Source organism: Cervus canadensis, chromosome 14, assembly GCF_019320065.1.
Source record: "Cervus canadensis isolate Bull #8, Minnesota chromosome 14, ASM1932006v1, whole genome shotgun sequence".
Classification (NCBI taxonomy): Eukaryota; Metazoa; Chordata; class Mammalia; order Artiodactyla; family Cervidae; genus Cervus; species Cervus canadensis.
In genome coordinates this window covers 31,690,399-31,702,774 of record NC_057399.1, presented here as the reverse complement: position 1 = coordinate 31,702,774, position 12,376 = coordinate 31,690,399, and the positions used below count along the sequence as shown (strand labels likewise).

Below are 12,376 nucleotides of genomic sequence, written 5' to 3'. Positions count from 1 at the left end.
TCTGTGAATTGCTCTAGATGGAGAGATGAACGTGGAGTTCTCTGAGAGTCACCCCTGGCCACATCAATCCTTACCCCTGTGTGGAAAGACGTCAGGTTAAGGATAAAAGAAGACAGTGTAAGCCACATCGAATTTTTCAGGCCCTGGCTCTTTCATCCAGGGAGGTATTATGAGGGGCTAGGTTTTGAAATACACTGGGAGCATGTAGACAGCATGTCTCTGCCTCTTCACCTAGGAAGAGGAGGAGAGCAGGGATAGGCAGTGGCCCCTGCAGGTGGGATCGGTGCTCACACGGAAGGCTGACAGCAACTTCTGAGCCTGCGTGAAAGGCTGGGCTTCTCCTGGCCCAGCTGTTCAGAGCCAGTGAACAAATGTAATTGTAGGGCCCACGGTGAACTAAGCACCATGCTCTGGGTTGGGCCTCTGGAAATGATCCTGAGGAATCTTGGAGCATACCCGTCTGAGCCATGTAAAAATGAGGCCAAGCCTTCTCTCAGCCACTCCGAGGCCCATTACAGTCAACAGACTTTCCAAAGACTAGGAGAGTTTTTAGATAGAATTTATGAAACTGTGCTCTTTTTGGGCAAGTGAGAGATTAGGTACAGAGGGAGCCGGCACACACAGCCCTGGTGTACACAAGAGACACACACTGATGAAAGACTGGCCTTCGGTCCCAGAGCCTAAGCTGCCTAACAGAGGCCTGGTGTGACACCCCAAGGGACATTGAGTACATAGAAACATTTGAAGCTAGGCAATACTTGCCTGAAAAATCCCATGGACAGAGGAGCCTGGTGGGCTATACAATCCAAATGGTCACTAGTAGTCAAACACAACTGAGCTCCTGAGTACACAATAGCCTTAGGAATGTGTCTGATTGCCACCCAAGTCTTTATGTCTCCAAATCAAGAGTACACGTAGGTACTTCTTGATTTATAGCTTATGGATATACTTTTTAAATTATATATGTGTGTGATCTTTCTTTTATATATTTATTATGTGTGTACATGTGCCCATATACACATGTAAGAATTTTTGTATATAATCAGTTTTTCACAGTTTCTGAAATTCTGCCACTAGATTCTCATTTCCTTTAGTTTCTTTAGAATTTTTCCTTAAATTGTCAGTAGATCCCTACTGAAATTCCAACTATCCCTGGGACTACTAGCATCATATTTCTTTTATAAATTGGCATTTAGTAGGGATTGCAATACAGGTGAGGAGTGCAGATGGCAGGGGAATGAGGAAGGAGCTCATGAGGCAGGAAGAGGGAGAGGGTCATGGAGAGTGTTAGACTTTATATCTCACATTAGCTTAAGTGGTGGAAGGTAGGGTCACACCATCTAAAGCTTTGAGCTTGGCTGTTTTGCTGTCCAGCCATAAAGAAGACAGCCAGGGATTTTTGTTACTGCTCACCTTAAATGCTGGATGTCCCCCAGAGGCAGGACAATACCTACCAGGCTCAAGCAGGGCTGAACCAAGCATTGTGAGATCCTGCTGAGTGTATGGATTTGCAGCTGGTTTCATGTTTTCTCCCAATAGTCTGTTCCTCTAGGAAGATGAGTCAGATTCTTGGTCTCAAGGCTTCTACCCCATAATTAAGAACCTCCAAGTGACTCCCAGAAATACTATGGATTACCAGTGTACTATCATTTCATTTTGGCTCACGAAGAAGTACATTAATAAGATTGAGTCTTGGGTGCTAGCATTTGCCTCTTTCCTGGGCAGCTTGGATCTAAGACTTTCTGAAACATCTGACACCTCCCAGGGTTTATCTGGGTCAGAGAGCACCATTAAGAGCTTTTGATAGACATTCTGTCTATTCCTACATTTTCCCTTTAGCCTCTATATACGAAATATATTGTCCTACCCCCAATATGTTGGACCTTAGAAGAATAAGTACAGTTTTTAGAACCAGTCAACCTGGTTTTTAAATCTAAGTTCTATCACTTTCCTGCTAAATAACCTTGGGCTAGTCTTTTAAGCTCTCTAAGCCTCAGTGTTTTCAGTTACAGTGTGGAGATGATGACTCCTAATTCATAGGATTCTTCTGACTACTTAAGGCATTTAAAGTACCAGGCACTTGTTAGTCAGGAAACTGCCTGGTTCCTCTTCCTTTCCCTGATTCTCACCCACAGTCCCATCCTAGGTCTTCAAATGTTCCTTGTCTCTAAATGCTGAAGGCATGACTTGAATTCAGTGATGACACATTTTTTTATAACCAGGCCTGCAGCTAAGTTACATTCTCATCTGCTGGTTTTCCCCCTCACTCTATTTTCAAAATTTCCATATGGATGGTTAAATGTGATTTAGAAATATTCCAGTGTTTTTTAATCATATGAGTAACTTTAGTTAAAACCAGTGCTCAGAATAATCTGTTAAGGGAGTTTTCATGCTATTTACCTGTCAGGCAAGGAGTGTGAAAGAGAATTTATAGCAAAGAGCCTAATACTGTAGATACAGGCAGGAGAACGTGTATTTTCCCCAATTATTTTGGCAGCTCTTGTGGAAAGTCTGTTGAAAGCAGAGACAACAGGAAAGTAGCTCATGTGTTTTCTTCCCATGATAGCTGCAACTTGAAGAAGTGAATCAACAGGTAGGAAGGACCTATGTGGGTCTGTAAAGATTTAATCTTTGTATTGTCTCATGTTTCTCCTCATCCTGAAGCACTTCAGACCATAATGAAAGAAAAGAAAAGAAAGTGAAGTCGCTCAGTTGTGTCCGACTCTTTGCAACCCCATGGACTGTAGCCTACCAGGCTCCTCTGTCCATGGAATTCTCCAGGCAAGAATACTGGAGTGGGTTGCCATTTCCTTCTCGAGGGGATCTTCCCAACCCAGGGGTTAAACCCGGGTCTCCTGCATTGCAGGCAGACGCTTTACCTCTGGGCCACCAGTCCTCTACTAATTCAGCATATGGCTAGGAGACAACTGAGAGGGGAAAATCCCACAGAGCTCTGGATAGAATTATTTGCCTGACACGTGTATTTTTTCTCTTCTGGACAAGCTGCTGATACAGATATATTTCAATATCTTCAGTGCTAGTATCATTTTCTTTTATGTGGATATGCTGTCATGAATTCAGCCATCCTATTCTTGGCAGATGTTTAGGTTATTTTCAGATTCCTTTGCTATTATAGTATTTGACTAAAAATCATCATAAAGCAGCTAACATTTGTACAGTACTTTATACTTGTTATCCTAAGCCCATATAGTTGATTTAATCCTTTCAACAAAGTAGATACTATTTTTATCCCACCTTCATAGGTGAACAAACTGAGAAATAGAGATCCAAAAGGCCTAAGGTCACAATTAGAAAATAGTAGAAGCAGAAAGAAGCAGGATTTGAATTCATGAGGTTTAGCTCCTGAGGCCATATGCTTATTCATTACATTACTCTGTCTCCTATTAGCCTTTTGTGTGTGTATGTGTGTATTTGTGGATGTATGTTATATACATCTATACTTAAATGACAGGGAATACTTTTATTGTAGAGCAGTAAGTTAAATTCTTTGCAGTAGGATTGTTATGTAAAGGGTATGTGCATTTGAAATTTGGATAAGAATTGCCAAAATGCCTGCTCCACTCCCACCCCCCAAAATAGAATGCACCAATTTACTCTCTTACAACAGTTATTTCAAGACATATTTTCCACTGCTAGGTGCCACAGAAAATACTGAATAGAGAAATGACACCAAAAAATATGAAGGAAGGAGCTGAAATTTGAATGTTTCTGATGACAGTTCAGAATAGACTAGAGAGTTCACCACTGAGGGCATTGTAATCCAAGGGGTTAGGTCACTGCTTGTAAATTGAGGAGCTGCAAATTGAGGTCCTACTTTGACTTTGCTCTGGGAAGGTTCAGTTCAGTTCAGTCCCTCAGTCATGTCAGACTCTTTGCAACCCTATGGACTGAAGCACGCCAGACCTCCCTGTCCATCACCAACTCCCAGAGTTTACTCAAACTCATGTCCATTGAGTTGGTGATGCCATCCAACCATCTCATACTCTGTCATCCCCTTCTCCTGCCCTCAATCTTTCCCAGCATCAGGGTCTTTTCTAGTGAGTCAGTTTTTCACCTCAGGTGGCCAAAGTATTGGAGTTTCAGCTTCAACATCAGTCCTTCCAATGAACACTCAGGACTGATCTCCTTTAGGATGGACTGGTTGGATCTCCTTTCTGTCCAAGGGACTCTCAAAGAGTCCTCTCCAACCACAGTTCAAAAGCATCAATTCTTCGGTGCTTAGCTTTCTTTATAGGCAAACTCTCACATCCATTCATGACTACTGGAAAAACTGTAGCTTTGACGAAATGGACCTTTGTTGGCAAAGTAGTATCTCTACTTTTTAATATGCTGTCTAGGTTGGTCATAACTCTTCTTCCAAGGAGTAAGCGTCTTTTAATTTCATGGCTGCAGTCACCATCTGCAGTGATTTTCGAGCCCCCCAAAATAAAGTCTCTCACTGTTTCCCCATCTATTTGCCATGAAGTGATGGGACCAGATGTCATGATCTTAGTTTTCTGAATGTTGAGCTTTAAGCCAACTTTTTCACTCTCCTCTTTCACTTTCATCAAGAGGCTCTTTAGTCCCTCTTTGCTTTCTGCTGTAAGGGTGGTGTCATCTACATATCTGAGGTTATTGATATATCTCCCAGTAATCTTGATTACCTTGGGAAAGTTACTTTACTTCATTTCTTCAATCACATTTTAAATTTGTGTCATCACAGATATTAATAAATGATACATATTAGAGCCAGGAGTCAAATTTAAGTGTGCTTAAAATCCGTATTCTAAGTCTTATAGAATGGGATTACTAACTGGTATCTCATGGGGTTGTTCCAAGGATTAAATGAGTTAATGTGTAAGAACCACATAGTATTTGTTCAGCAAATGTTTTGGTCTCCATCCCTTTTGGTGTTCTGTGAAACCAAATAACTAATTCCATGTTCCCCTTTCTAGTATTCCCACAAACAAGTAGACCCCACGCAATGAGTAGCAGGCCCTGGAGGTGCCAAAGACATGCTCAGTGATATTGAACTTGCCCAAACTGTTCTTGTTCTGACCAACCTTCTAAGGTCTTCCAAATATTCCAAGTAGCATTCACACAACCATATCTGTCTGGATCCTCTTTCAGTCCTTCATCTTTTGAATGACTTTGTTACTAGCTGTTAACTCCTTCTCCAATTATGTCTCCAAAGACATTTTTGGTATTTGTGAAGGGATTTGTGTAATTTGGGTCTTAAAGTCCTCCCATTGCCTCATAATTTCCATCTACCCATTTTTTTTTGTTTTTTTACTTGTAACAGTCCTGCTCTGTCCTTGACCTATCAAATATCAAGGAGTCTTTTTCTTATTTACCACATATTAGAGCCAGGAGTCAAATTTAAGTGTGCTTAAAATCCATATTCTTGCTCTGTTCTTCAGTCAATAAAACAGAGGGTTTTTAATCCATTCCCTCATTCCTCTTAAGGAATTTATAATTCCAATTTTGCAACTCATATATTTGGGCTTCCCTGATAGCTCAGTTGGTAAAGAATCTGCCTGCCAAACATAGGAGATGCAAGAGACTCTGATTCGATCCCTGGGTTGAAAAGATCCCCTGGAGAAGAAAATGATGATCCTCTCCAATATTCTTGCCTGGGAAATCCCATGGACGAGGAGCATGGTAGGCTCCAGTCCATGGGGTCACAGGAGTCAGACACGACTTAGTGACTAAACCACCACCAACATATATTTACTTGTTAATGTCTATTACTTATCCAGAATCTAAGCTTCACAAGAGTAAGAGTTGTAATTTCTCTTTGTCTCTATTTCTAGCTTTGGGCCTGCCATTGAGTAGTTTGTCCACATAGGTTGTTGGCTTCAGCCTCTGAATGTTTTCATACCCTGGGACTCCGTAGTATTAGTAATTAAAAACGGAATGTTCTATTGAAAAAACCTGTTTTAGATCTCTGCCTTTGCCACAAAAGATTTACCAAAGAATTTTAGCAAACCTTAAATTTTATAAGGCAATTAATGATATGAGTACCAATGTGAAAATTTTATAAAATTGGTATAGTTTCATTCCCAGAATAAGCTTCCATCTTCTTCAGCATTGATTTCCTCTAGACAGCTCACTATAATTTTTATTAGTGCTCTGGGAGTTTTATGTTATGTATTGTCTCCAGCACACTGGAGTACTTTATTTGGAAATGGCATATATTTGGGCATAGTAATATTTTGAGTTAAGTTGGTTTTGAGTTTGCAGAATGGTGATGTTAGGAACCAAGTACATTGATGTTGGAAGGAGTGATTGGGAGCTTGGAAGTCTCAACTTGAATGTCATCTCAAGTTCTTCAATGTGCATTTATAGCGTGTATTCTGCAAGGTTGAGCCAATGAAGGTGGATGCATCTATTGTTCAGCATTTCCTTTTTCAATTTGTAGTTTCATAGTAATGATTAAAGTTTGCTTTTGAATTCCTTTCTTCTTTCCCTTCCTCCCTCTTCTTTCTCTGTTCCCTATCTCCATTTTCTTTCCTTCCTCCCTTTTTCCCTTTCCTTTTCCTCCCTCCCTCTCTCTTTTGCCTTCATTTTTCCCTATACATACCAATGTGTAAAACTGTGTGCTAAGGAGGATTCTGTACACTTTCCAAACTCTCAATGATCTGACTGCTTATGGTCCGATGGGGGCTACCAGAGAAAGGTGATGTATTAGGCATGCTTTCAAGCTGTGTGTAATACAAGCCATACTACAGTGGCTTAAACAATAGGGAGCTATTGTTCTCACAAAACCAGAATTTTCCAGAGGTAGGAAACTATTAGCTATGTGACTCAGCAATAATAATTAGCAACTATCAGCTCCATGACTCAGCAATATCAGAGCCCATGTCTTTGTGGTTCTCTTTGCTTTTTGCTCATGGTAGCAAGACAGCCATCATTGCTCTAAACATCACGCTTATATTCCAGGTAGGAAGAAAGGAAAATGATCACACTGGTCACCCCTTCCCTTTTCATCAAGAAAGCAAAAGTTTTCCTTAAATTTTCTTTCTCCAAGCAGACATCAATATATGCTTCATTTTTCAGAACTGAGTTATTTTGCCATTCTTCTTTGCAAGAAAGACTGAGAAAGAGTGTTTGACTTTCTAGCCACTGCAGTATAAGTCAGCAAGGGAGAGTGACTTGGAAGTGGTTTCAGGGTAATTAATCAACAATGTCCGCTAGAGGCAACAAACAAGTATCAGGTTAATACAAATCATACTAGATCACAGAGGGAAAGGCAGTAAAACATGATGATAGTTTCAGAAATGAGAGAATTGAGTATTATGTGGGGCCCAGAATAATGTCGTGGGGAAGGGAATGGGTCTTCATGGGCTTATTGGGTAAAAGTCAGAAGAGCTGGTTCCTCCTGGAGAATTTGAAGAGAGAATCTGTTTCCTTGCCTTTTTCAACCACTGCAGTTCTTTGCTCATGACATCTTCTTATCTTGCTTCTGTTGTCACATCTAAGACTATTAACTCAGTTCCTCCTGCCTTTCTCTTATAAGGACTCTGTGATTACATTAGGATAATCTCTTGGATTAAGATCCTTAATTTAATCAATCTGCCAGATCCCTTTACCACATGATATAACTTATGGCTTCTCTGGTGGCTCAGATGGAAAGGAATCTGCCTGCAATGCAGGAGACCCAGGTTCAATCCTTGGGTCAGGAAGATCCCCTGGAGAAAGAAATGGCAGTCCACTCCAGTTCTTGCCTGGAGAATTCCATGGACAGAGGACCCTGGTGGGCTACAGTCCATGGGGTCATGAAGAGTTGGACATGACTAAGCAAGTAACACTTTCACTTTCATAAACGTATCACAGGTTCTGAAGACTGGACATGGACTTTGCCGTGTCTGTGAGGCACCATCATTCTGCCTACCACAGCGAAACTAGTGAGAACTACTGAGGAGGGCCAGAATAAGATGTCTTTTGAGAATGATAATACATCTGTCTACCAAAGAACAGAAACCAAGGAAGGGAGAAGGAAGCATTCAGATGGCATAGCCATATCATACAGATTATCTTTGCTTACTTCTTTGTATTTGGTTTGTTGAAAGCTAGGATCTGCAAAATGCATCATTTTCAATATTCTTTGGCATGTAATATTCATAAGTGACAGATCTGAAGACTGACTGCTTACTTAGATGCCTAAAGCTATACTTAGAAATTTTAAAACAGTGAAAGAATGCTTGATTTGGACTCTTTCTTGGGAACTTTTTTCCTTTTAAAGAAAGTAAACAGCAAGTTAACATGTTTACAAACAGAACTTCACTTGGGAGAGCCCAAAAGGAATACTTTCATTAATATTTTCCAGTTCCATACACAACTTGTGTTGTTGCTTGGTATTGTGTTGTATAGAGAATCCAAGTTTTAATTGGTTGGTTCTGGAAATTCCAATCAGAATAATTAATGATTAATAATCTCCTTTAGGATACACATGTGGTATTTTTTTCCTTTTAGATAAACTTTAAATATATACAATTTACAGCCTTTAAAAGTCATCATGGATTTGTAAGCTCATTGAAAGCATGACTCATTGCCAGAATATTGTTTGTTTATTTAAATAGGAAAAGTTCTGTCCCTTAGTTTGTATATTCACTGAGTGATTATGAGATAATTGAATAATCTGCAATATGCCAGGCACTGCAATCAACATAAAAAATATTGACATGAGTGTAACTAAATTTCAAATTCTTTGCAGTAGGCAATAAGGCCTATTGCTGATAAATTTAGTGTCTAGTGCAGCCACAACATAAAATTGAGACACAGGAAATGTTGGTTGAACTGAATTGAAAATATAGTCCCTGCATAAGAAATCTCACAGGCAAGCAATGAGGGACATATAAACAGATAAATTGAACTATACCTTTGTGAAAGCACAGAAGAAAATATCCATCAGAATTTTTAGGGAAGACTCTACTAAGTATCTGGCATTTACCTAGTTTGAAAACAGAAATTGGCTAGATTGAAACAGCAGGGGTGAATGTCAGGAAAGGGAACCGCAGGTGCATAGCTGAGGTTTGTGCTTGGTGGATCTGATAATTCAGGTGTCACTAGAATACAGGTGACTCATGGGGGTGGTAAGGGGGAAGCTGGTAGGAGGTGAAGCTGCAAAATTAGTTGGAGGACTGATGAGTCTTTCTTGCTAGGAAGTTGGATTTTATCCTGTAGGCAACAGGAAACCACTAGAAGCTTTTAGGTAAAGAACTAAGAAAATTATCTTTTCTTTCTACTAAACTTTTTGAAGTTGTGAAATGAATCTTATCTACCAGAGAGTGAATATAAATATGGGTCTATTTTAAATGAAAACAGTAATAAATAAAATAACATTGATGATTCTAATAAGAGATGGATGATTTTCCTCTTAGAATCTTTCTGTATTCCCTTTACCAATCACTTCCTCTCTCTCCCCATCAGGGGAAATTACCATTTTAATATTGTATTAATAATTTTCTTGCTTTTGCTTAAAGTTTTACCACAAATATAAATATCCCTAAAAATATGTTGTTTGGTTTTGCTTGTCTTTATATAATGTGTGTAATAGAATCATATTGAATGAATTTCTTCTAGGATTTTCTTTCCACATTGCTTTTGAAATACATGTTGATTTGTAGACCTATGGATCATTGATTTACACAGATATCTAATAGGTATTGAATGATTATACAAAATTTAATTATCCATTTTACCATCATGGATATTTAAGTTATTAAATTTTTTATTATTATAAATAGTACTATTTAAATTATTCTTATACTGGAGACATGTATAAGAGATTTTCTCTGGGAGAGAAATGGGAACATCATATATGTACATGTTCAGTTTTGACCTTTTTCCCAATGAATCTATCAATTTATATTCCCACCAGTATGAGTTCTTTCCTCAGATCCTTGCTGTATATAAAATATTCTCTCACTAGAATTTTAATTTGCATTTTCCTATATATTAGTGTGATCAAACCTCTTTTCATATGTTCATTGGTTGTTTGTATTTCTTCTGTGAAATACAAATTTTTCTGCCTAGTTTAAATAAGGTTGTTTTCAACTTAATGATTTGTAGAAGTCTTCCATTTATTCTAGGTAATGTCCTTTGGTGGTTATCATTTTCCAGTTTGTGACTTGGATTTTTATTCCCTTTAAGATCTTTTGATTAGCATTCTTGATTTTAAGTCCAATATTATTTTTTTCATTATGGTTTGTGTTTTTTGTTTCATCTAAGATACCTTTCTTACCTTATGATCTTCAAAGTATTATCCTATTATTTTTTGCCTAAATATGTTAACTTACTGTCTTTCACTTTTAAGTTCTTGATTTATTTGAGAGCTTTTTAAAGCTCTTTTTCAATGGTGGAGTCTACTTTTGTTATTTTCCTCTTTATGATCATTTGTTCTGGCAACGTTTTAAAATAATCCATACTTTTCTTATAGATCTGCAATGCCACCTCTGTCATGTATCAGGTTTCCATATATGTATAGGTCTCTATTTATGAGATCTGTATTCTTTCAGTTGGTGTATTTTTCTATCTCCATGTTTAAATATTGAATTACATAATGACTGAGTTGTGTTTTGATGGAGCAAGTACTCAAACCTACTTCTTCTTTAAGCCTGTCTTGTCCTCTCTTTCTTGACTGCTTGCTCTTCTGTATACATTTTAGAGTAAGCTCATCAAGGTTCTTGAAAACTCCTGTTGAGATTTTTTAAAAGGTCATACTGAATCTGTAGTTAAGTTATAAGGTCACTGGTATATTTATAATAGTATGTCTTTCATCCATGAATATGTCTTGTCTATTTATTTATATCTTCTTTAAGGTCTTCCAGTTACATTTTATACTTCATTTACCTAAAAATCTTATACAATTCTTGTTTTTTCCTCCATCATACATTGTATATTTTTGTTGTTGATTTTGCAAATGATAACTTTTAAAATTTATGTTTTAATTATTGATTGCTGGTGTTTAGAAATGCAACCTTTCTTTTAAAAATGCACTCTGTTTAGAGAGTCTAGGAAAAAACCCTCTTATTCATTGCTAGTGAGAATGCAAATGATTACAACCTCTATGATGGGAAATTTCATATCTAACAAATCTACATATTTGTTTACCTTTTGACCTAACAATTCCACTTCTGAAAGTTTACCTTGATGAAACACCTCTACAAATATGAACAACATAAAGATAATTATTTGTTGTTGTTGTTCAGTCAGTCAGTTGTGTCTGACTCTTTGTGACCCCATGGACTGCAGCATGCCAGCCTTCCCTGTCCCTCACTATCTCCCAGAGATTGCTCAAAATCATGTCTTTTGAGTTAAAGATGCCATCCAACTATCTCATCCTCTGTTGCCCACTTCTCCTCCTGCTCTCAATCTTTCCCAGCATCAGGTTTTTTCCAATGAGTTGGCTCTTCCCATCAGGTGGCCAAAGTATTGGCACTTCAGCTTCAGCATCAGTCCTTCCAATGAATGTTAAGAAGTGATTTCCTTTAGGATTGACTAATTTGATCTCCTTACCATCCAAAGGAATCTCAAGAGTCTTCTCCAGCACCACAGTTTGAAGGTATCAGTTCTTCAGCACTCAGCATTCTCCCATCCAAGTACTAACCAGGCCCGACCCTGCTTAACTTCCGAGATCAGACGAGATCAGGCGCGTTCAGGGTGGTATGGCCATAGACAAGCACTCAGCATTCTTTATGGTCTAACTCTCACATCCCTACATGACTGCTGGAGAAACCATAGCTTTGACTATACTGACCTTTGTCAGCAAGGTGATGTCTCTACTTTTTAGTATGTTGTCTAGGTTTGTCATAGTCTTTCTTCCAAGGAGCAAGCATCTTTTAATTTCATGGCTGCAGTCACCATCTGCAGTGATTATGGAGCCCAAGAAAATTAAGTTTGTCACTGTTTCCATTTTTTTCCCCTTTTATTTGCCATGAAGTGATGGGACCGGATACCATGATCTTTGTTTTTTGAATGTTGAGTTTTAAGCCATATTTTTCATTCTCCTCTTTAACCTTCATCAAGAGACTCTTTAGTTCCTCGTCACTTTCTGCCATTAGACTAGTGTCATCTGCATATCTGAGTTTATTGATATTTCTCCCGGCAATTGCAATCTTGATTCCTGCTTGTGCTTCATTCAGCCTGGCATTTCACATGATGTACTCTGCATAGGAGTTAAATAAACAGGGTGACAATATACAGTCTTCATGTACTCTTTCCCAATTTTGAACCAGTCAGTTGTTCCATGTGAGGTTGTACCTGTTGCTTCTTGACCCGCATACAAGTTTCTCAAGAGGGAGGTAAGATTGTCTGATATTCCTATCTCTTTAAGAATTGCCCACACACACAAAAAAAAGAATTGTCCACAATT

General features: G+C 38.5%; 1 protein-coding gene and 1 pseudogene across 8 annotated transcripts in view; one reads left to right on the top strand and one right to left on the bottom strand.

Moving 5' to 3' along the window:
* The window catches only part of GLIS3 (GLIS family zinc finger 3), a 563,983-nt gene that overhangs the window by 341,941 nt on the left and 209,666 nt on the right, over positions 1-12,376 (top strand). The gene's annotated exons all lie outside the window — the stretch shown is intronic.
* Positions 11,573-11,681, bottom strand: LOC122453404 (annotated as a pseudogene).